This window comes from Rhinolophus hipposideros (genome assembly GCF_964194185.1).
Source record: "Rhinolophus hipposideros genome assembly, chromosome: 17".
In the NCBI taxonomy this organism is placed as follows: domain Eukaryota; kingdom Metazoa; phylum Chordata; class Mammalia; order Chiroptera; family Rhinolophidae; genus Rhinolophus; species Rhinolophus hipposideros.
The window spans coordinates 35,669,211-35,693,065 of NC_138063.1; positions in this window are offsets into that span (position 1 = coordinate 35,669,211).

The window sequence follows — 23,855 nt, forward strand, 5'->3', positions numbered from 1 at the left end:
CCAGTTTATCATATTATATTATTATGTATATTATATTATATTATATTATATTATATTATATTATATTATATTATATTATATTATATTATATTATATTATATTATATGACCCGGTCTTATATTATATTAAAATAAGCTTGGGTCTTACATGAATTTTTGCTCCAAAAGACGCATTAAAGCTGATGGTCCGGCTAGGTCTTATTTTGGGGCAAACACCGTATATATACACACAATGGAATACTATTCTGTCATAAGAAAAAATGAAATAATGCCATTTGCGACAACATGGATGGATCTTGAGATTATTATACTAAGTGAAATAAGCCAGACAGAAGAAGTCAAAAACCATATGATTTCACTGATATGTGGGATATAAAACTATAAACAACAAAGGAACAAGGCAAACGAACAAATAAACAGAAACTCATAGACACAGACAACAGTTTAGTTGTTACCAAAGGGTAAAGGAAGGAGGGAGGATGATAGAAGAGGGTAAAAGGGGTCAAATATATGGTGATGGAAGGAGAACTGACTCTGGGTGGTGAACATACAATGTGATATATAGATGATGTATTACAGAATTGTACAATTGAAATCTATATAATTTTACTAACTATTGTTGCCCCAAAATTTTAATTAAAAAAATAATAACAAGCAAAAAAAAAAAAGTGTATTTCCAAGCTTTTCTTGCGGCCATATGCAGCCATGTGAGTGAGTTCTGACCATTGAGTTGTAAGTGCAGGAGTTCTGCGGGACTTTCAGGAAGTCTCCTTAAAAAGAATGTAGCCTTTTTCTGTCCCCTCCTTTCATCATTTTGGCTACTTGGTACATGAATACGATGGCTAAAAATCATCTGGGGCAATAGAAACTCTGACTAGATTCTAGAGGTGCTGAAGTTGAGATGGGATGAAGCTGAGTCTCTCAGGAATGGTAGAAATGCCTAACCCATTTTGCACTGCCTATTTCTGGAATTATTATGGGTGAGAGAGAAGTAAAATTATTCTTGTGTAAACCACTATTATTTTATATTGTTTCACTTTTTTATGCTACTAAACACAATACCTATCAGATACCAAGATTAAGCCTATTTTGTAAACAAATTTTGGACCAGATGGAAATATTCTAGTGTCATCATTAATCGCATAACCTATAGCATAGTAATCATTCGTTTAGAAAGTTCTGCTAATTCTTGATTAATCCAAAAGAAGTCTCACATTTAAAAGTTTTTATAAACAGAGGTCCAATAGAGTTGCATAAAGGCAAAATTATTAGTACCTGAAGAATTTGCCTTTATAGAAGATATTTGTATAAATGGAAAAAGAAACCAGATTGCACACTTGTTGCACACGCAGTATATATTTATTGAAAGAAAAGAAAAATATTGACTTGTTACTTATCACTGTTTGCGGTTCTGTGATTGTAGATACTTACAAGTAATATTATTCATTCATTTCAGCTTGTTTTCATACATTATAAGACCCAGTTTTTTATTTGCTTGCTGAAGGGAAAATAGTATAATCAAAGAATCATATTGCGTAATCCCTTATGTGGGACCAACTTAAGCTTTACACTTGGGGAATCATTTTCTACCTAATTATTTTTAGTGAAGAACTTTTACAGAATTGAATTGCAAACTGTACATATACATAGTGAGTTTGATTTTCTCATTTAGAATAAAGTCATTTTAATAGGAGATGTAATTAAGCTAAAACATTCAGAGGTTTAAGAATAACTGCCAGCTTATGGATATTTGTTAGATGAATCTATTAAGTTTATATTTTAAGTCATAATATTTGAATGATGAAAGTTATCGAAAAATATATTTAAAGACATATTCAAACCATGAACTCTTGTGTTCCATTGACATTTTAGTTTTTGCTTTTTCCAGAGATACACTTCACATTTGTTTATTATTGCAGCACAGCAATTGGAGGTAAGCATAGTAAATAGTAAATCTGGCAGATTTGCCCCCATTAGTTCCAGATCTCTAATTGTTTTAAAATATTAAACATAGCCTAACACTGTTAGCTAGATACAGTGGTTGGGATTTTTTACACTTAATAAAAATAATTTTATGATTTTGATATTATATCTCATACCCATATAACATTCGAATTTAGTATATATGCACTTTTCTCCAGGTAATATAACAATGTTAAGTGTAAAGGTACACTGTACCTATTTTTCTATCCATCTATCTACAAGATAACAAATTAAAAGCATATAAATTTTAAAATTAAAACAAGTATAAAATTAAAAATCATTTAATTAAAAAACTGATTATATCTGTTGTCAATTTATTCATATCAGGAGCTATCCTAGGTAATTTATATTCATTCCCTCATTGTAACTTCTAAAAATTTTCTTTATAGATTAAAAATAAGTTTCATAGAGTTTTAAAGTTTTGATCAACTTAACTTGGGTATGGTGTATAGAAACTGAGATTCAATGTTTAATCTAAAATATTACCCAATTACATTAAATAAATTGTGGGGTTATTGAGACACAGAGTCAGTCATCAAAGAAATTGTAGTTTGTAGATAGCCTCAATTTTTTCCAAATGTATATTTTTGTATATCTTACTCTGTAAGACCTTCTTTCAGCATTGTTTTAAGATATAGAAAAGTTAAGTGTCATTTTTGTCATTTTCCTCCTGTATGTTAACATGTTTTTTTTTGGGGGGGGTGGGTTAGGGGTCTGGCTACTTTCAATATGGCATCTTTATTTTCAGTTTACATCAGTTTTTCAACATCACCAAAATTTGACTATGATGTGTCTAGCAGTGCTTTTTCATGTGCTCATTACATTTCTATTTCTGGATAAAGATTATAACCCATTATAAAATTATACTTTTTATTATAAAATATGAGAGACTAGTAATATTTAAAAAAATGCAGCTCTCTTGCTTTAAGTGGATAATATTAAAAGTATTAAAATATATAAAGTCCCATATAGTAGGCAATAAGTACATATGTGTTCTTAATATTGATATAAAGAATAACATATTTAATATCCATTTCTGGTTGTACCTCTTTTATGAAAATAATGTGATGTATTTCTCCTTGGTGGCAGGTGTCTTAACCAGAAAAATGTTATAAAGGTATTTAATAGTATTGAAAGATGTTTAAGATACAAAGAGAAAGGATTGATTATACAGGTAGCTCAGATAACTCTAAAGTAACTGCAAAACAGCTGAAGGTTCTGGATTTTATTTCCTTTGGATAGTTTTCCTTTGATAATCTGTGCGTTATAGGAGAGACCAATTAAAACTTCTCAAGGATTAGTTTTTACTATAAAATTTGACAAGGCATAAGACAATTCACAAAGAAAGAAAATAAAAATAGTTAATCAACTTCTAAAGAATGTCCAGTTCCATCGTTTCACTAGTTTTAAAAATATTTCTTTGACTATTATTATTTTTTTATTTTTTTTATTAGTTTCAGGTGTACAAGACAAGGTAATACTTAGATGTTTATCATTTATATCCCTCACACTGTGAACCCCCCTCCCCCCATCCATTATCCCTCCAACCTCACACCGAGCCATCACATTATATATATAAAATTATAGTTGGCATTCATTAATGTTTAGCTTCTGGTGTACAATGCCATGGTCAGGCATCCACATTATCTCTGAGGTGGTCTCCCAAATAGGACGCATGTCCATCGGATACCCAACAAAATCTTTACAGCATTATTGAATAAGTTCCCCAAATTAATTTTCAGAAAACCCTGAGGCCATCTTGTGGTTACCAGCTGTTTCCTAATCCCTTCACCTTTCCCCTTATCCCCAACCCCGCCACCCCCGCCCATTTAACAACTCTCGGTTTTTTCTTTGTGTCCTCAAAACTGTCTCTGATCAATTCATTCACATGTTCTTTTCTTTAGATTTCGCATATAAGTGAGATCATATGGTACTTGTCTTTCTCTTTCTGACTTATTTCACTTAACATAATGTTTCCTAGATCCATCCATGTTGTTGCAAATGATAAGGTTTCTTTCTTCTTTATGGCTGCATAATACTCCATTGTATAAATGTACCACAGCTTCTTAATCCAGTCATCTACCGATGGGCATTTCGGTTGTTTCCATGTCTTAGCTATTGTGTATAGTGCTGCAATAAACATAGGAGTGCATACTGATTTTTGAATTGGACTTTTGGATTTCTCTGGGTAGATGCCTAGGAGTGGAATTACTGGATCATAGGGTAGTTCCATTTTCAGATTCCTGAGATACCTCCATACTGTTTTCCATAGTGGCTGCACTAATCTGCAATCCCACCAACAGTGCACTAGCGTTCCCTTTTCTCCACATCCGCGCTAGCATTTGTTTTTTGTTGATTTATTGATGATAGCCATTTTGACTGGAGTGAGGTGGTATCTCATTGTGGTTTTTATTTGCATTTCTCTGATGGTTAGTGAGGTTGAGCATTTCTTCATATGTCTTCTTGCCTTCTGTATGTCCTTTTTAGAAAAATGTCTCCTCAAGTCCTCTGCCCATTTTTTAATTGGGTTGTTTGTTTTTTTGGAGTTGAGTTGAGTAAGTTTTTTATAGATTTGTGATATTAATCCCTTATCAGATATATCATTGGCAAATATCTTTTCCCATTTGAATATTATTTTTTAATTTCTATATGCAAATAAAGGCTAATATTAGTTAAATCTGAATAGTAGGAATATAGGTGTTTTGTATTTTCCCTTTCCCAGGTTCCTCTGATTTATATATATTATATATATATATATATATACATTATATCTATATTATATATATAGATATATATTACTGTCATAATTTAAATATACATATCAATTAATTTTATTAAATTGGCTTAAATCTGAATAGTACATTAAAAAAATAAACTGAACAATAATGCTTCTTTTTAAATCCTGTACATTAGAAACATACATAGACTCAAAATATATGGTGTATGAGTGAATAAGGTGCTGAAATAAGGCAAGCAAATGATTTAAAAGTTATCAAAGATTGGAAGACAGGAAAGAAAATCACACTAATTGACAGATGATATGATCTTCAGCATAGAAAAATTCCAAAATTCTGTAAGTAAACTCCTAGAAATAACAAATGAGTTCAAAAAGGCTGCAGAATACAAGATCAACACATACTCAATCACAGTTTCATACACTAACAAATAACATGTAGATACATAGGTATATGCTTAATAAACATGTAGAGTATCAATATTTTAAAATGACAAAATGTTTATTTTAAAAAAAATCAAAGGCCTCAATAAATAGAAAGTCATAGTGCTCATAGTTTGGAATACTTGGTATTGTAAATATGTCGATTTTTCCTCAAATTAATCTATAAGTTTAATTAAATTCACATGAAAATCTGAGGAAGAAATTTGTAGGCACAACCTAACTTGTTCTAAAATGTTTATAGAAAGGCACAGTTCCTTAAACAGCTAAGAGATTCTTAACAAATAAGGAGGAATCACACCAGCAGGCTTACTGTATAGCACAGTTATCAAGACTGGTTTTGACAGAGGATTAAAAACATAACTCAACGGAACAGAATAAGGAACCCAGAAGTAGACACATAAAATGTATCCAACTGATTTTGACAAAGATCAAAATTATGATTTTTAAATTATATTTGACAATGGTCAAAAATAAAATTTTTATAATTCAGTGGGAAAAGCAAACTCATGCTGGAGCAACTGGACATCCAATAGTAAAAAAATAAAACTTTACCAAAACTTCACACTTTATACAGAAATTAAAGCAAAATCGGTTGTAGACTCAAATGTAAAACACAAAACTAAAATATTTTAGAAAAACCCAGAGACAATATCAAGATCTTGGGCTAGGCAGAGTTCTTGGACATAGGAAGAGAAGCATGATGCCTATAAGGAAAAAAATTCTAAATTGCGCCTCATCAATATTAAGAACTTTTATTTTGCAAAAGACCATATAAAAAGGAGAAAATAACTCATTAAAGATTCAAATAAAACATTTGCAAATCATATGTGACAAATGCCTAATTTCAATACTATATAAAGACTCTTAAAGCTCAGTAGTTTAAAAAGGACAAGGACTAATATCAATATTATATCAACATCCTCAAAGCTCAACAGAAACCAACAATAATCCAATTAGAAAAAGAGGAAAATAACATGAACAGGCATTTCACTGAAGGGGGTTTGCAGATGAAAAATAAGCATATTAAAGGATATTCACCATCATTAACCATCTGAGAAATGCATAGCAAAACCGCAATGATATATGTCTACAGAGCTAACTACTAGAATGGATTAAAAAAAACAAACAAAAAAAGTAGTGACAACCCCAAATGTTGGTGAGGATGCAAAAAAAATTGAATAATTCGTGCATTGCTTGCGAAATGTTAAATTGTAGAGCTGCTTTGGCACTAGTTTGGCAGTTTCTTATTAATTACCATATGCAGTTACCAGAGGATCCAGCATTTGCACCTCAGGATAAATGCCCAGAGAAATGAAAACATGTTCGTTTTAAAGCTTGTAATTTAATGGTCATTGCAGTTTTCTTCATAATAGCCAAAAATTGGAAACAGTAGATGCCTAACTGGTGAATGGCCTAACAAACCATAATACATTCATCCCATGGAATATGATTCAGCAATCAAAAAGAAAGGGCTATCAATAACACAACTTGGATGAATCTCTAGGGAATTTTTCTGAGTGAAACAAGCTAATCCCAAAAGTTGCATACTGTTAAGATTCTATTTATATAACATTTTAAGAACATGAAAACATTTTTAAAATGGATAGCAGATTAATGGCTGTCAGGGCTTACATAAAGAGCAGGGAGTGGAGCACAGGAGGTGGGAAGAAACTACTGTTATTGACTAGGCAGTGCATATATAAACCAACATGTGAGATAAAATTGTGTTGAAATAAATACACATGCACACGCACACACAAGTACAATTAAAACGGGGAAATGTTGAATAGGTCCATAGATTGCATCAATATACTGGTTGTAATATTGCATTACACTTTTGCAAGATGTTACCATGAAGAAAACTGTACAAAATATCTCTGTATGATTTTTACAAGCATATGTGTATCTATAATTATCTTGAAAAATGTTTCAATTAAAATTTAAAAGATGATGTTTATCCTGTCATCACAAAGAAACAAGGAAAATTTACATTTATTCCTCTGAATTTAGAACAATATTTCATACAGGTTAACCCTAGATTTTCCGATTAGTTTTTATTAGGATTCACATTGAAATTCATATATTTGAGGGTTCTATAATTCATTTTGACCTGATATTTAACCCATGTACCAAATGTTTTCATTTAAATAATTATAATGAAATATTATATAAGCAGTCATATATTGAAAATACTCAATAAAGATTTATTAATTTATTAAATAAAATTATACACAAAATGTCTATTTTAATCTTATTGGCCATTTTTTTGAAATTCTATAATAATATGACAATCTTTAAAAATATATTTTTATATGTTACTTTTCATGATATGATGAATCTCAGGGGTACACAAAAAAATGACCCAAAATTTCTGCAGGATGTGGTGGAGGGGACAAAAACCTTTATATTCTTGGCTTTATTCATTTCCAAATCTGCAATCTGTTTTAATTGTGTTGCAACCTATTACAATGTTGAAGAATTCACATTTCACTTGCACTCTCCAACTAAAGGGAAATGACTAAAACTCTATTTTGTAGGCAACATTTCATTTTGATTCTGTAAATGTACAAAAAGATATCTGACAATACCAGTAACATGTATTTTTTCCATCTACTCACCCATAATCATTTTGTCAATCAGAATTTTTGCCATAGACATTTGAAATTAATTGTAGGGAAGGGCACTTACCAATGATAATTTCTTTTACAATCATCATCCTACTGTAGGTCTATTATTGCATTAGACAGTCAAATAAATACAGCATGTCACAAACCTATTTTCAAATTGTTGACAAATTGCTATTTTTTGGACAGCTTAGAAATTCTGTTGCCCAAAAGATGACTATTAGAGAAACATCTGAAAATACGATTGCTCTTCAGGCGCTTTTTTTTTTTTGACCCAAAAGAACCATGATATTGTAGCTTGTGACAAGTGACCTGGGAACACTGGGATTCAAATTCAACCACTATTTTGGTGTTCTGCCTATTATATGTGTCATATAAAACGATAACTGACTGTTAACTCCTTTCATGCTTATTCAACACTCTACGCTGATAGCCAAGCCTAATGCCAAAAATTCTCCTGATGTGCACAACACAACTGAATAAAGATATAGTTATTACTAAGGTGATAAAACAACTTTACTATTATTAATATGTATGAGTATTTTTAAACCCTGGATGTTCATAGCATTTAAAAAATAAGCATAAAAGAGTAAATATACTGCACAAAGGGCAGAGTAAAAAATCACTACAAGTTGCATAATAAGAACCTTTGAAGAACATTAGGGGCAGATTTATTTAAACCAAAACAGCTGAGATTAGCTTGTATGACTCAGTGCACAATAACTGAAGACCATTGAACTAAGAAACTAAAATAAGACCAGTGAGACAAAGTTTCTTTTTAAATTAGTTTTTATTAAATTTACTGGGGTTACATTGGTTAGTAAGATTACATAGGTTTCAAGTTTACATTTCTATAATACATCATCTCTATATTGTTTACCACCCAGAGTCAGTCTCCTTTCATTACGATATATTTGAACCCCTATCCCCTTATACAACTCACTCTCATCATTTATCCTCAGATAACCACTAAACTGTTGTCTCTGTCTATGAGTTTTTATTTATTTGTCTTGTTCTTTTGTTGCTTTTAGTTTTGTATCCCTCATACAAGTGAAATCATTGGTTCTAGGATTTTTCTGTCTGACTTACTTCTCTTAGCATGATAATTTCAAGATCCATCCATGTTGTTGTAAATGGCAGTATTTCACTTTTTCTTATGACACAGTAGTATACCATTGTGTATATATATGTATATATAGGTATATATGTATGTATATATATGTATGTGTGTGTGTGTGTGTGTGTATAACATATTATCAATCCAATCATCTATCCAAAGACACTTTATTTCCATGTCTTGGCATTGTGAAAAATGAGCCAGTGAACATAGGGGTGCCTATATCTTTATGGATAAATGTTTTCAGATTTTTTTGAGTAGATATCCAGAAGAGGGATTGCTGGGTCATATGTTAATTCTATTCTTAATATTTTTAGGAGCCTCCATACTGTTTTGCATAGCTACTGTACCAATTTATATTCCCACCAGCAGTGTATGAGGGTTCCTTTTTCTCCACAGCCTCTCCAATACTTGTTATTACTTGTCTTATTGATAATAGCCATTCCAACGGGTGTGAGGTGGTATCTTCTTGTGGTTTTGATTTGAATTTCCCTAATAACTAGTGAAGTTGAGCATTTCTTCATATATCTGTTAGCCATTTATATGTCTTCTTAGGAGAAGTGTCTGTTCAGGTCCTCTGCCCACCTTTTAATTGGATTGTTTGCTTTTTTGTTGAGTTGTGTGAGTTCTTTATATAATATGTATTATATATATATATATATATATATATATATATATATATATATATATATATTTACATATGTACTATATATATGTACTATATATGTATATACATAGGGTGCCAAAAAATGTATACACAATTTAAGAAAGGAAAACCTGTATTAAAATTGTAGTATTCAATATATACCAATAACAGAAGATGAATACAAGACATGTTTGACTTCTGCAATTACAAGAGGTGCTCAAAGTGGTTACCATCAGCATAATCTTGATACAGTTTTCTTTTCCTTACTTAACATGTATATACATTTTTTGTCACCCTTCGTAAATAGATGATAGATAGATGATAGATAGATAGATAGATAGATAGATAGATAGATAGATAGATAGATGATAGACAGATAGAGATATTAGCCCCTTAACAGAGGTGTTGTTTGCAAATAATTTCTCTCACTCGGTTGATTGGCTTTTGGTTTCTTGATGGTTTCTCTTGCCGTGCAGAAACTTTTTAGTTTGATATAGTCCCATTCATTTATTTTTGTGTTTACTTCCCTTGCCTTTGAAATCAAATTCATAAAATCCTCCAAGGTCTATGAGTTTAGTACTTATGCTTTCATCTATGCAATGTATGGTTTCAGGTCTTATGTTTAGGTCTTTGATCTATTTTGAGTTAATTTTGATACATTGTGACAGATAGCAGTCTAGTTTCATTTTTGTGCAAGTGACTTTCCAATTTTTCCAGCACCGTTTATTAAAGAGGATTTTTTTTGTCCATTGTATGTTTTTAGCTCCTTTGTCAACAATTATCTGCCTATATATATGTGGATTTATTTCTGTGTTCTCAATTCTGTTCCATTGGTCTGTGTGTCTGTTTTACTGTCAATACCATGCTGTTTTGGTTATTGTTACTTTGTAGTGTATTTTGAAGTTAGGAGGTGTGATGCCTTTGGCTTTTTTTTTTTTTTTTTTTTTTTTTCCCTCAGAATTGCTTTGGCTCTTCAGGGTCTTTTGTGATTTCATACAAATCTGATGGCTTATTGTTCTTTTCATTATAAAAGGCCTTTGGAATATTGATGGATATTTCATTAAATCTGTGTATTGCTTTGGGTAACATGACCATTTAACTATGTTGATTCTTTCAATCCATGTTCATGGAATATCTTTCCATTTTCTTGTATCTTCAATATCTTTTAAGAATGTCTTATAATTTTCAGTGTATAGGTCCTTCACATCGTTTGTTAAGTTTATTCCTACATATTTTATTGTTATGTTGCAACTGCAAAAGGAATTGTTTTTTCCATTTGTTTTTGTGTGTGTGTTTTTCATTTCTTTTTCTGAAATTTCATTGTTAGTGATAGGAATTCAATATATTTTTGTACATTGTTTATTGGTTTTCTATATAAAGAATCATGTCATCTATAAAAAGAAACAAAGAGTGACAATTGAACTTCTTTATTCCCAATTTGGGTGTCTTTTATTTCTTTCTCTTGCCTAATTGCTCTGTCTAGGACTTCCAATGTTCTGTTGAATAACAGCAGTGAGGGGACATCCCTATCTTGTTCCTGATTTTAGAGGAGAAGCTTCATGTTTTTCACCATTAAGCATCATATTAGCTGAGGGTTTGTCATATATGGCCTTTATTATGTTGAGGTACTATATCCATTTTATTAATTCTTTCTATATCCATTTTATTAAGTGTTTTAATCATAAATGACAAGACAAAAGCCTTGTCTAAGGCTTTTCCTGCATCTATTGATAAATTATGTATGCTATGCCATCTTCCTGCCCCTGGAATGAACCCAATTTGATTGTGATGTGCAATCTTTTTAAGGTATAATTGCATTCAATTTGCTTGTATTTTGTTTAGAATTTTTGCATCCATATGCATCAGAGGCATTAGTCTGTATTTTTCTTTTTTCGTGTGTTATTTTTACCAGGTTTTGATATCCGGGTAAAGTTGGCCTCGTATGATGAGTTAGGAAATATTGCCTCTTCAATTTTTTGGAAGAGTTTGAGGGGCTAAGTATTCAATCATCTTTCAATGTTAGGTAGAATTCATTAGTGAAGCTATCTGGTCCTTGCATCACTTTTGTTTTTGGAGAGGTTTTGCATGATTGTTTCAATTTTGTTACTGTTAATCACTCTATTTAGATTTTCTAGTTATTCATGATTCAGTGTGGGAAGATGATGTGTTTTTAAATAATTTGTCCATTTTTTTTAGGTTATTGAATTTGGTGGCATATAGTCCTTGATAGTATGCTCATAGGATTTTTTGTATTTCTGTGGTATCATCATAATCACTCCTCTTTCATTTCTGATTTTGTTTATTTGTGTATTTTTTCTTTTTCCCATAGTGAGTCTAGCCAGAGGTTTGTCAATTTTATTAATCTTTTCAAATAACTAGATATTTGTTGCATTAATTATTTTTCTATTGCCATTTTTCCTCTAATTTAAATCTGGTCTAATTTTTATTATTTCCTTCCTTCTGCTGACTTTGGGTTTTATTTGTTATTCTTTTTTCTAATTATTTAATGTGTAATGTTAGGTTATTTATCTGGGCTTTTTCTTGTTTCTTGAGATAGGCCTGTAATGATATAAAATTTCCTCTTAATACTGCTATAGTCTGGTGTTCTAAGATGAAATGCTCTGTAAATGTCAGTTATGTCCATTTGGTCTAAAGTGTCTTTTAAGGCTGACATTGCCTTATTGATTTTCTGTTTGGATGATATAACCATAACTTTCAGTGGTGTATTTAGTTTCCTTACTATAATTGTGTCTTTTTCCATTTCTCCCGTTAGCTCTGTTAGTAGTTGCTTTATATATTTTGGTGCTCCCTGATGAAGTATGTGGGAAAGAGTTATGTCTTCTTTTTGTATTGTCCCTGCTATCATTTTGAAGTGTCCATCTTGATTTCTTGTTATATTTTTTCCTGAAGTCTGTTTCATCAGATAAGTATGATACACCTGCTTTTCTCTGGATACCATTTGCTTACAGTATCAATTTCTACCCTTTCACTTTGAGTCTATATTTGTCCTCATAGCTGGGATATGTCTCTTGGAGGCATCATGTGGTTGGTTTTATTTTCTGATCCAATATGCTACTCTGTGCCTTTTTATTAGTAAGTTCAGTCCATTTACATTTAGGGTGATTATTGATACATGAGGACTTCCTATATCCATTTCGTCTTTGTTTTATGGTATCTCAGTGTCTCCATTGTTTCTTTGCCTTTTTGTTGCTGTCTGTTATTTTAGTGGGGTGGTATACTGTGATTTTTCCCTCTGTTTCTTCTTCTTTTTTTTATGTTATACTTCCCATTTCTGGATTTTTTGAGTAGTTACTGTTAAGCTTATGTAAAACAAAGTTTCATATATACAGTAGTCCTTTTTCTTCAGCATGCTTCTTATCTCCATTCCCCTTTGCAGATTCAGACATTTACTCTCTCATTTTTATGTTTTTGTTGTCACAAGTTATCCCTACTTATGCTGTGAATTAATTTCTGAGTTGCAGTAGCAAGTTGTCTTTTTGTTCTCTTTTTCCTTTTTTTAGTGTTTTTGCCTTCTTTACCCTTTATGTATGTTTAAGTGTATAGTGCCTTATTTTGTGTAAGGGTCGCTATTTCCAGTTTCTGTCTATGTGTTAGTAATTTTGCTTTGTATTAATTTCTTAGGTCAAATAGCCACCTTCAGTATCTTCTATAATGCAGATCATGTGTTAGAAAATTCCCTCAGCTTCTGTATATCTGGAAATGTCTTTACTCCTCTTTCATATCTAAAGGATAACCTTGCTAGATATATTATTCTTGGCTGATAATTTCTCTCTTTCAGTAGTTTGATGCCACTCCCTCTTGGCTTATAGTTTCTGCTGAAAAGTCTGATAATAATCTAATGGGCTTTCCTTTGTAGGTTTCCGTCGTCTTTTCCCTGGCTGCCTTGAAAATTCTTTCTTTGTCATTAATTTTTAACAGCTTTAATATAATGTGCTTTGGAAAAGACCTGTTAAGATTGAGGTGATTAAGTGTTCTATTTGCCTCTTGAATTTGAGAATACAGTTTTTTCCATAGGTTTGGGAAGTTTTTGTTGACTATTTGTTTAAACAAGCTCTTTGTGCCTCTTTCCTCTCTTCTTCTTTGGTATATTTGTTATACTTATATTGCTAATTCTGATGGAGTTCGATAGTTCTTGTAGAGTTCTTTCATTTCTTTTAACTCTCAAGTCTCTCTCTTCCATCTGCATCATTTCCAGATTTCTGTCTTTGATAGCTAATTTTTTCCTCCATTTTGTCAGCTTATTTTGTAAACTTCCTATCTATGTTTTCTTGACCTCGTTGATTTTTTTCTGATTTTTTTCAGAATTCATGCAATCTTGAATTCTCTGTAATTTAAGTCACATATTTCCAGGTCTTTAAGTTTATTTTCTGAAGACTTTTCATTTTCTTTCTGAGCTGCCTTGTTACTTTGGTTATTCATAGTAATGAATAGATTATTTATTTCTCTTCCTGGGTGTCTACAGGAGCGAATTCTTCAGCAGGTTGATATGAAGAAATATTCCTTTTGCTTTCCAGTAGGTAGTGCTGAAGCATTTTATTTTCTTTTGCCCTGTTCTGGCTTCTCACGTGGTGGGAGATTTCCTGGGAAGGTGGGCATCTCCTCTGTGCCAGGTTACCTCAGTCTCAAGGTCCTACCCCTGTCACAGGATGTTATGGGCAGTAGGGTTCTGAGTCCCTGAAATCCCAGTGTTTACCCTGGAGCCAGATGTAGAGCTGTGCTTCAGCAGCCCTGAGTGTCCCTGCTGGAATCAGTCATGAAAGATGGGAGCAGGGTCCGATGGAAAAGTCTGCTGATGTATTTGTGGATTTGTTCTTCTCTAAGTAATGGTGACTACCAGATCACAGCTGCCTCATCTCTATAGCTCCTCCTTTGTCACTAGAATTAGCCGCAGAATATATCTGCCACTCTGGAATTGTCTCTCCAGTTCTCAGCGCTGTAGATATTCTGCTCTTTAATCTGACACTGCTCCCATTTTTTTCTGGGGCCGTCTGTTAACACAGGGAAGGTGTGGAGGAGGGGAGCTCTGGGAAGATGATGGGAGGCATCCAGGCTCCTTAGCTTTGCTTTCTGCCTGTCAGTGATGGTTATTAGACCACAATTGTCATGTTTCTATATTCGTTCTTTGCCCCAATGTCTCTGCCCCACATGGGTTCAGCTGTATTATATGCTGATCTTTCAGGTAGAATTGCTGAGGCCACAGAGAGTGCATCTGCAGTTTCAATCCTCCCCTCTCCCAGCAACACAGTGAGCTCTAGGCTGTGTCCTGCAGCCCCCATGTCTGTACTTCTTCCTCTCCTCCTCCCCAGTTTGCTGTGATTCTCCCACGTGTACATGTTTTAATGCACGATCTCTCAGACATGTTTGTGTGTTGTGTAGGGAATCCTTTGCTGAATTATAGCTGTTCAGCTTGTTGTGACTTCAAGGGGATAGATCAAGGAACATTCCTCATGCCACCATGTTTCTGACATCAAAGTTTTATTTCTTTTTATCTGTCTTCTGGTACAAAAAAGTGGATTGAAAACAAGTGTGAATTTGCTGCTTTTTAGGAATTGCTTTTGGAAAATGTGTAGGTTATATTAGCTAAATATTTTTCAATATAGAACAAAAAATTATTCTTTAGCCAGTCTGAAATGAGAACACCTGAGTTTCCTTTTCCATTGACAGTCTTGGTCTCCTACACTTGCTGTCTATGGTAATTTACTACCTCTTGTTTTCTTCAAGGACAAAAAAAATGTATATTAATTATAAGTAAATACAAGTAGGTAGAAAAAAATCTCCTAGTCTAGCAATGTTTTATTACTGCAGTCAGTAAGAATTTCTCTGCTGAGAGAAAAATAATAATTTTAGTCCCCAATGAGCTTAACTCCTTGTACTGCTGTATAATTCCACAGTAAAATGTAGATCCCTGGCCTTATTGTCATATTATAACAACATCAAGTCTAAGTTCACTTCTAGTTTTTTATATAATTATTTGTTTTCCCTGTTGGTGGACAAGGAATCCTGATTTAGATACTGCTGTCATCCTATAATGTGTGATTGAATATACATGCATCCTATTTTTTTTTTTTTTAATTTGGATGTCCATGGATACGTGAGTCTGATTATGTCCTTAAATGGTATGGGGACAGAGCCAGGAGTGGTTTCCAGGCTCTCGGCCTCACATAGAAAGGTGCTGGCTCAGGTAGTAAATGACCATCAATTGTGATTGGATGGCCATCAGCTGTGGCTAGTTGGCCGTCAGCTGTAACCACTGAGCCATTGGCCACTCATATAACTGCCATGGCTACGCTAGCAGAAAATGGGGGCTAGCAAGAAGATGGTGGCTGAGCTATCAAATGAGGTATTGCGGTTAGCACGGCGGATTGCAGCTAGTGAGTGGAGTAGGTCGGTTGGCAGAAAAGCGGACAGCAGGTCCCACGTCGTGTGAATCCATCCTTCAGTGACACTATAGTGGTATGACTCCCCTACTTATGGCTCTATGGGTGTTCCTTTTTGGCCTCACCATATCCTGGGTTCTTATGCGGGGAGCGGGACCAGAGACCCCGCAGGGCACCCCACAAGACAAATGGCACAGCGAGCAGGATCTCCCGCACGACAACTGATTTCATCATTTTCTCATACATATTACTTCTCATATATTTCCTCTCTTTCTACTTGGCTTCTCCATCTACCAGTCACCATATCATAAATTTGTAATGTTTGAGTCTAATATTTCAATCACCCCTCACATTTAATCTTAGACTATACCTTGTTTATTTTATTTCCTTAACATCCTTAATATTCATCTTCTTTTCTCATTTTGACTTCTACTCCTGTATTACTTTCAATAATCATCTCACTGGTCTCAGTTTCAGACCCTTCAATCTGCTTTCACCAAAGCACCTGTGCTCATCTTCCTAAATTGCAAACAGGTTTAATACTTTCCTTAGCTTAAGATGTTTCAAAACACCCCATTGTTTACAGGATGAAATCTAAGTATCTCTAGCCTGTTTTTTTTCTCTACTTACCTTACAGGTATTATAGCTACGCATAGGCTTCATGTGTGCTAGGATCAATTATTTAATTTACCACGTCGTATCTAGTGAATATAATGCCTAAAACATAGTAAATGCTTAGAAAATTATTGATAGAGAAAAAAATACCCTTTGCTTTCTTTTTACTTACTGTTTATGCTCACACTAAACTATTTTGTTCATGTACCTTTCGTTGAGAGGAATGCCCTTCTTTTGCCATTTTCAACTGAAAAATGTATATTTATTTTTTAGGAATTTACTAGTGAACTATCTTTTAGTTGGAACTGACCACTTCCTCTGACGTTCCTATTTCTCTTCATTAAATTGCTATTATGTCTACTATAATATTTGCTTCAGTTATTTTCATGTGTCTTTCTTTTGATTGTCAACTACTTGAAATCAAGGACTAGTTATGTTCAAATTTCTAATACCACTTACTAGTTCCATGTTTAATTTTTCATGACATTAGTATATTGGTTGATGAAATAGAGTTATAAATTTATTCACATGTTTACTTTCCTTAGTGTTGTCATTCTTAAATAAAAGTAATCAATATAGTAAAGAAAGATGTGGTGGCTAGTGGGGAAAATAATTTGTAAGAAACAGCTATGGAGAACAGTGTTTTATACTTTAGTACAAAAAAACCCATGGAGAACAACTGACAGAGTTGCAAACAAGGAAGCAATATAATTGATTTATGTTTCAAAAATATGGTTCAGACAGCCTACGGAGAATGTAATAGAACATCAAGTTGGAAGTTAAGAAACCAGTTAGGATGGTATATCCAGAGACTAGGCAAGAGGTGATGGTGATTTGTACTTGTGTTTGGCAGGAGGTATGAAAATACAATCAACAATAAATGAAATAAAAATAGGAAATTTCCAAAACATCAAAAATAATTCCCACTTTTCAGCTTGAGTAACTAGATGAATTGAGGTGTCATTTACTAGGACATTTTTTTAAAAAACTGTGCTAATGGAATAAGACTAAATATATAAACAAACAGGTAGACTAGTAAAAGTCCAGTGTTTATAAAACAAACAATTACAAATTAACAGGGGATAAAAAGATTATTCAATACATCGTATTAGGACAATAAATCAATTTTTTTGGTATAAAGATACTTAGTTTGGGATTTTGTGGGTTTTTTTTGCACCTCTTAACGTCACAAACTTATAAATCTCATTAAAAATGAGTATAAAGTTGAAAATTGGGTAAAACTGGAAGAAAATAAACTGTGTAAAACTTAAGGAAAACATACTATAATTCAAAGTTGTAAGAAATCACAGTTAAAAGGTGGACACACTTGTTTTTGACATCAGAAGCACTAAACAAAAATAATATATAATATACAATCCAAATGTATTTTCAAATAAGAAAACTATTTGTAGAATATAGCCGATGGTTAATTTTAAAAGAAGTTAGGAAAATACCTAAAATTTATGTTTGAAATATGTAAAGGTTTTGATCATATAATTCACAAAAGAAAAGCATAAGAAAAATGTGAACATGCCTTTTTAATAATTAAATTAATATAAACTATGTGTAGATATACTTTTTGGCCACTAAATTGCCACACACACACACACACACACACACACACACACACACACACACACAAAGTGACCACATCTAGTTCCAGTGAAAAAGTAACTTTCATATATTACCAATAGCAATATAAATTATTGATTCTACCATATAATAGTTTTGTAGCACCGGAAACTGATGATATACATAGCACCATAAATTGATTAGGCATATTACACAATAGTCATTTGATAGACTGCTATGCCTGCTGGAATATATATATATATTTTTAATGGAAAAAGGTTGTTATATGCAGATGATACAAAAGTTTACATACTATACTAATTCAGTTATTTTTTAAGTATTTTAAATTCAAAATCTCTAACATGAAAATAGGATCTTTCAATTTCTGTCCTTAAGGCAGACAAGTATTTTGAAAGAATCTTTCACTACAACTCAAATTAAATCCTTCATGGAACATATTTTTTTACTGTATATAAGAGAAGCAGCCCTCTTGCCCCAAAATTTAAGAAAATGAAGTGAATATTTAGGAAATGTTTAAGGAAATTTTTTAAATAACATAAAATTAAACTTAACTAAAAAGAAGTTTTCTGAATTAATAAGTCAGATATAAAAAATAACAAAAATAAAACTTTAATAAATAAGAACAAAAATAACAAAAATAAAATAATTGGTATGAAAGGTAAAGTGACTGTGCTAGATGGAAATTAGACACAGCTAAAGAAAGGATTAATAACACAAAAGACAATTATTTTTTTAAAAAATTGCTCAGAACGTAGCCTGAAAATATAAGAAGAAAACATATTTTTTTTAAAAATAAGATTAAGCAATATAAATAACTAAGAAGTTTTACCCATGTGTAATGAGTCACAGAGTAAACATAAAATTATGAGAAGAAGCTACATAAACAAATAATCACTCAGTATTAACCTAAACTGATGATGAATCTATGGAAATAAAAAATATGCTGTATTTAGCCATGTATAATGTGTACTTTTTTTGCCCAAATTTGTGAGGGAAAAATAAGGATGCACGCTATACATGGATAGTATTAATTACATATTTATATAAATGTTTTTAATTATTTTATTTATGCTTATGAGGTAAAAGTGTAACTCTAAAAATCAATAACAATATCTATATGCAAAATAATACCCACGAATATGATAATTGATGTTGTTGAATTTATGATGAACTCACCAAAATGAAGAGTTCTTGGCTTTCTATGATGCATAAATATCATAAATTTGTTATCAGTACATAAAACTTATTGTACCTTGTATCTGTTCTTGTGTTTTGTAATTATTTGTTACATAAAATTTTGTGTACCATAATATGTTCAAAATAAACGCTACAATTCTTTTATAATAGAAAAAATAAGAAACTAAATATAAATAAATAAAAATTTGCATTAAAAATTAAAATGAAAACTGTTTCCCCTGAAAGTTTGGACCATAAATGTGGATGCACATTATGTATAGGAATGCATTATACACGGCAAAATATGGTCATGTGTAATGAGCAGGATAAAATAAAATAAAATTCTAATGTAGACACATTGCAGAGAAACTGAAGAATACTAAAGTCAATGAAGATAAATAAATAATAATTAGATGATTAGTACACCAAATCAGCCAGAGAGAAAGCCACAATTCTGTTATGTAATGTCTTCAAAATTGGGAAAATAATGACTGTCAAATTTGAATTTTGTGTACTGAATGCCATCTTTCAAGAACAATGGAAAAATATATTTTCATTGAAAAACTGCATTTACTACCATGAAAATTACACAGAAAAAAACTTCTAATGGACTTATTTTCAAAAAAACTAAAGTGATCCCCTAAACATGTAAGATAGAAGAAGAAAAGCTAAACAGACAGGTAGTTACAGGTAGTTTGTCTATAGAAAATATTGATAAGGATAATGTCTAATATAGAGTATAAAAAAGGACAGAATGGAACATTTGCAGGGGGCAGAGGGGAAGCTATTCAAATTAGAAGTGTGTTGATGTTGATGTAGATTAAAAGATTTTAAACTATTATTTAGGAAGAGGCTTAAGACATTAACTTCATATATTATCTTGCATAAAATGGTAGCGTTTCAATGGTATTGCTTTAAAAAAGAATAAAGGGAAAAAAAAGCAGAAAACACCAGCAGAGAAAAAAGAGGAATGAAAAAAATGATTTAAAAGTTAACTGGAAAATGATATCAAAAAACTTAGAAGAAACATAGCAAAAGCAGAATAAACAGAAAGTAGATACATTGGGTTGGTGCAAAAGTCATTGAGTTTTTTGCAATTGTTTTTAACCTTTTAAACCACAATTACTTTTGAACCAACCTAATAATATGCTCAAATTAAAATGATATAGACTAAATATACTATTTAAAAGATAATTGTCAGCAGAGTTATGTTTTTTTTTTTTTTTTTTTTTTTTTTTTTTTTTTTAGTGAGCTTCGTGCATCTTATGAGAGATTCACTTAAAACAACAAAGTTAAAATGAAAGAGATAGAAACTGGCAATAAAATGCTAACCGAAAGATTGCTGTATTTATATTATTCAAAATATAATTTAGGGCAAAAAGGATTAAGGATAAAGAGGTTTCCTACATAATAAGAAACTATTGAGCTCCATAGGAAGTTATGTGAAGTCAAAACGTTTATGCACCTAATAAAATATTCACAAAATATATGAAACAAAATTTGTTCAGACAACAGAAAAATACTTAAAAATCCATCACCAGGGTGGGTGAATTCAAAATACCACTCTGATATATTGTTAGGTCAACAAACAACAAAAACAATAAAGTTGTAAAAAGTTTAAAAATATATAACTATATGTTTTCTTGGTAGTGAGGGACATTTAAAACACAGTGCCATCAATTCTAGTGAATCCACATTTTTTATGAGTATAGAGAGAACACTTACAAATGAATAATCAAACATTTTGCAAATAAAAACTCTTCAAATTAAACATTTATGTATGTATATATATATATATATATATATGTATATATATATATATATATACACATATATATGTATATGTCAGAGACCACAGGTGTCCATTACACAAATAAAATTAACAATAACAAGAAAACAAGATAAATACTTTTGGTTAAAAAAAAAATCTTAAAAATAAATGACAATTACAAATGGGCCAAAAACCTGGACGCCTCACCACAGAAAATATAAAAATGGCAAATAAGCATATGACAAATGCTTCACATCACATGTCATAAGAGAAATACAAATTAAAATAACAATAAGGTACCACTAAACATCTATTAGAATAACCAAAATTCAGCACAATGACAGCCCACCTGCTGGTAAGGAAGTGGAGATGCAGGAACTCGCATCATTGTTGGTGCAAATCCAAAATGACACAGCCATTTTGGAGAAGAGTTTGGTGTTTCTTACAAAACATACTCAGACCGTATGATCGAGCAATTGCACTCTTTCACTGAGTCAAAGGAGTTGACAACTATGGCCATGCAAAACCCTGCACATGGATGTTCATAACGACTTTATAATTTCCAAGACTAGTAAGCAAGCAAGACGTCCTTCAATAAGTGAATGCACATCCAGACAATGAAATATTCACTGCTGCTATAAAGCCATAAAAAGACATGAAAGAACCTTAAATGCATACTATTACTAAGTGAAAAAAAAAATCTGAAAAAGATTCATGCTGTGTGATTCCAACTACCGGACATTTCTAGAAAAGGCAAAATTATGGAGGCAATAAAAAGATTAATCATTACAGGGGGTATGGGGAGAGATGAATAAGCAGAGAAAAGGGAATGCTTAGGACAGTGAAAATACTATGCATGATATTAGAATAAAAGTGTAGGAAGACTACAGGGTAGAAAGTGCTTAATTTTGGAGTCAAACTTTTTGTTCAGTGAAGATTCAGTCTGTAATTAATTAGTTGTGTTACACACAGAGACACACTATTCAAGCTGCAAAAGAGCATCAGCTGTCATTTGTACAAACCCTCATAATGTAGATATTTACAGATAGATCATATAGTAGATATAAGCATAGGTATAGGCATAGAGATAGATAAAGATACTAAGTGACTCAAATATACAAAAAGCAATGTAAAATATATATCCATCCGTGTAAGTATTAACACCAAATGATGACAGAATAGTTTTAACAATTCAAATCAAACTTAAGAAAAAGAAACCAAGGCTAATCAACTGAACACCAATTTCGTGGATCATTTGATTATAAAAGACAGACATTAAACTGTGCAAACTAGAGAAAAGTTGAGGATACCTTAATTAAATCCATACTACTAGTGATAGTGTACTTCTCAGGGTATAAATTCTTATAACATAAAATAGAAGTGACAAACTTCCCCAATGATCTAGTGTTAAGTTCTTCTAGAGGGGATTAGTTTACACAATTTACTCCTGTGATGTTTCATTTAAGTTACTCAATTACTTAGAATCAAAATGAATGTGGGCTAAGCCAAACCATTTGTCCCATCTGCTGGATGAGTAGAAAAAAACCTAAAAGGAATCATGGGAAATCTCATGGTACAACACTGGCCAATGATGCCATTTTGGATTAAAATTACTTACAATTTTTAATATTATAATTTAAGAAATCTTGAGGGATAATGTGGACATAGGCATTTGAAGGTCGCTTTTGCAGTGCTGAATAGTTGATAGTATTGAAAGCTGTTGTAGTCATTTACCTCCCATTGCAAGCTGTGCATCTTTAGAAAGATTAGACATGACTCATAAGTTAAGCATTTTAATTTTCAACTGTAATTTCAATTTTCTTACCCATTTTTCTGTGAAATGAGGTCTAGTTTAGCCAATGCAGAACACATGTCAACCCAAATCATCAAGGCTCCTGAGCGACCAGGAGAGTAATTCTTATAAAACCAAGTGTAACACGTGTCCCTCAATCCTGAAGAGATGTGATGGCCCTGCTAGTAGTGTGAAGAGAGTGATCACCAGTATGACAGTGCAAGGATAAAACACTGTCAGGCAGCTAGGCTTTCAGACTCCAGGAATTTATGCTGAACAAAGCTGACAGCTTTTAAGAAGCATACCAAATTCTGGCCGCTTCCCTCTGAGCTGGCATGCTCATACCTTTAAAACATGTGAATGGGGTCAGAGATCCGCTGAGAGCTTACCTAGAGACACATACTTTAGCAGCAGGCTTGGAGAGCTAAATGTTGCAAAACATGAAATATTTTTACAAGAAATTAGGGCTACATATGTGATATAATTTAAGAAGATTCACAGGGTTCCATTTATTCTTAAATCATGACCTCCCATAGCTTTTTAAATTACCTATAATGGCCACTATTTGGTATGACTTCTTTTTACAGTGTCTCCCAAACACTTCTTTATAATACCTACTAGTGGATGGAAGCATCATCTTAGCACCCACCAATCACTAATAGAGATTATCTTCTAGAATTATCTACTAAGTCCCCCTCCCAAACACTGAGTCTTAAAATACAAAAGAGAAAAAAATAAAATAGACACTGAGATTTAAAAAAAAAAATCTGGAACACAATTTGGTCTAGTCAATCCTCTTCCATTTACGCGCGATGTCTTCCCACTGAAAATCCTCTGTTTTACCACATGTATGTCTGGTTCTTTTGTCCATCTATATTTCTACTAAAGGTGAAACAATCAAGAGAATATTGTTTAAGTTTCACAAAATTCTGTGGAAATAATATGCTTTTAAACCATAGAGGC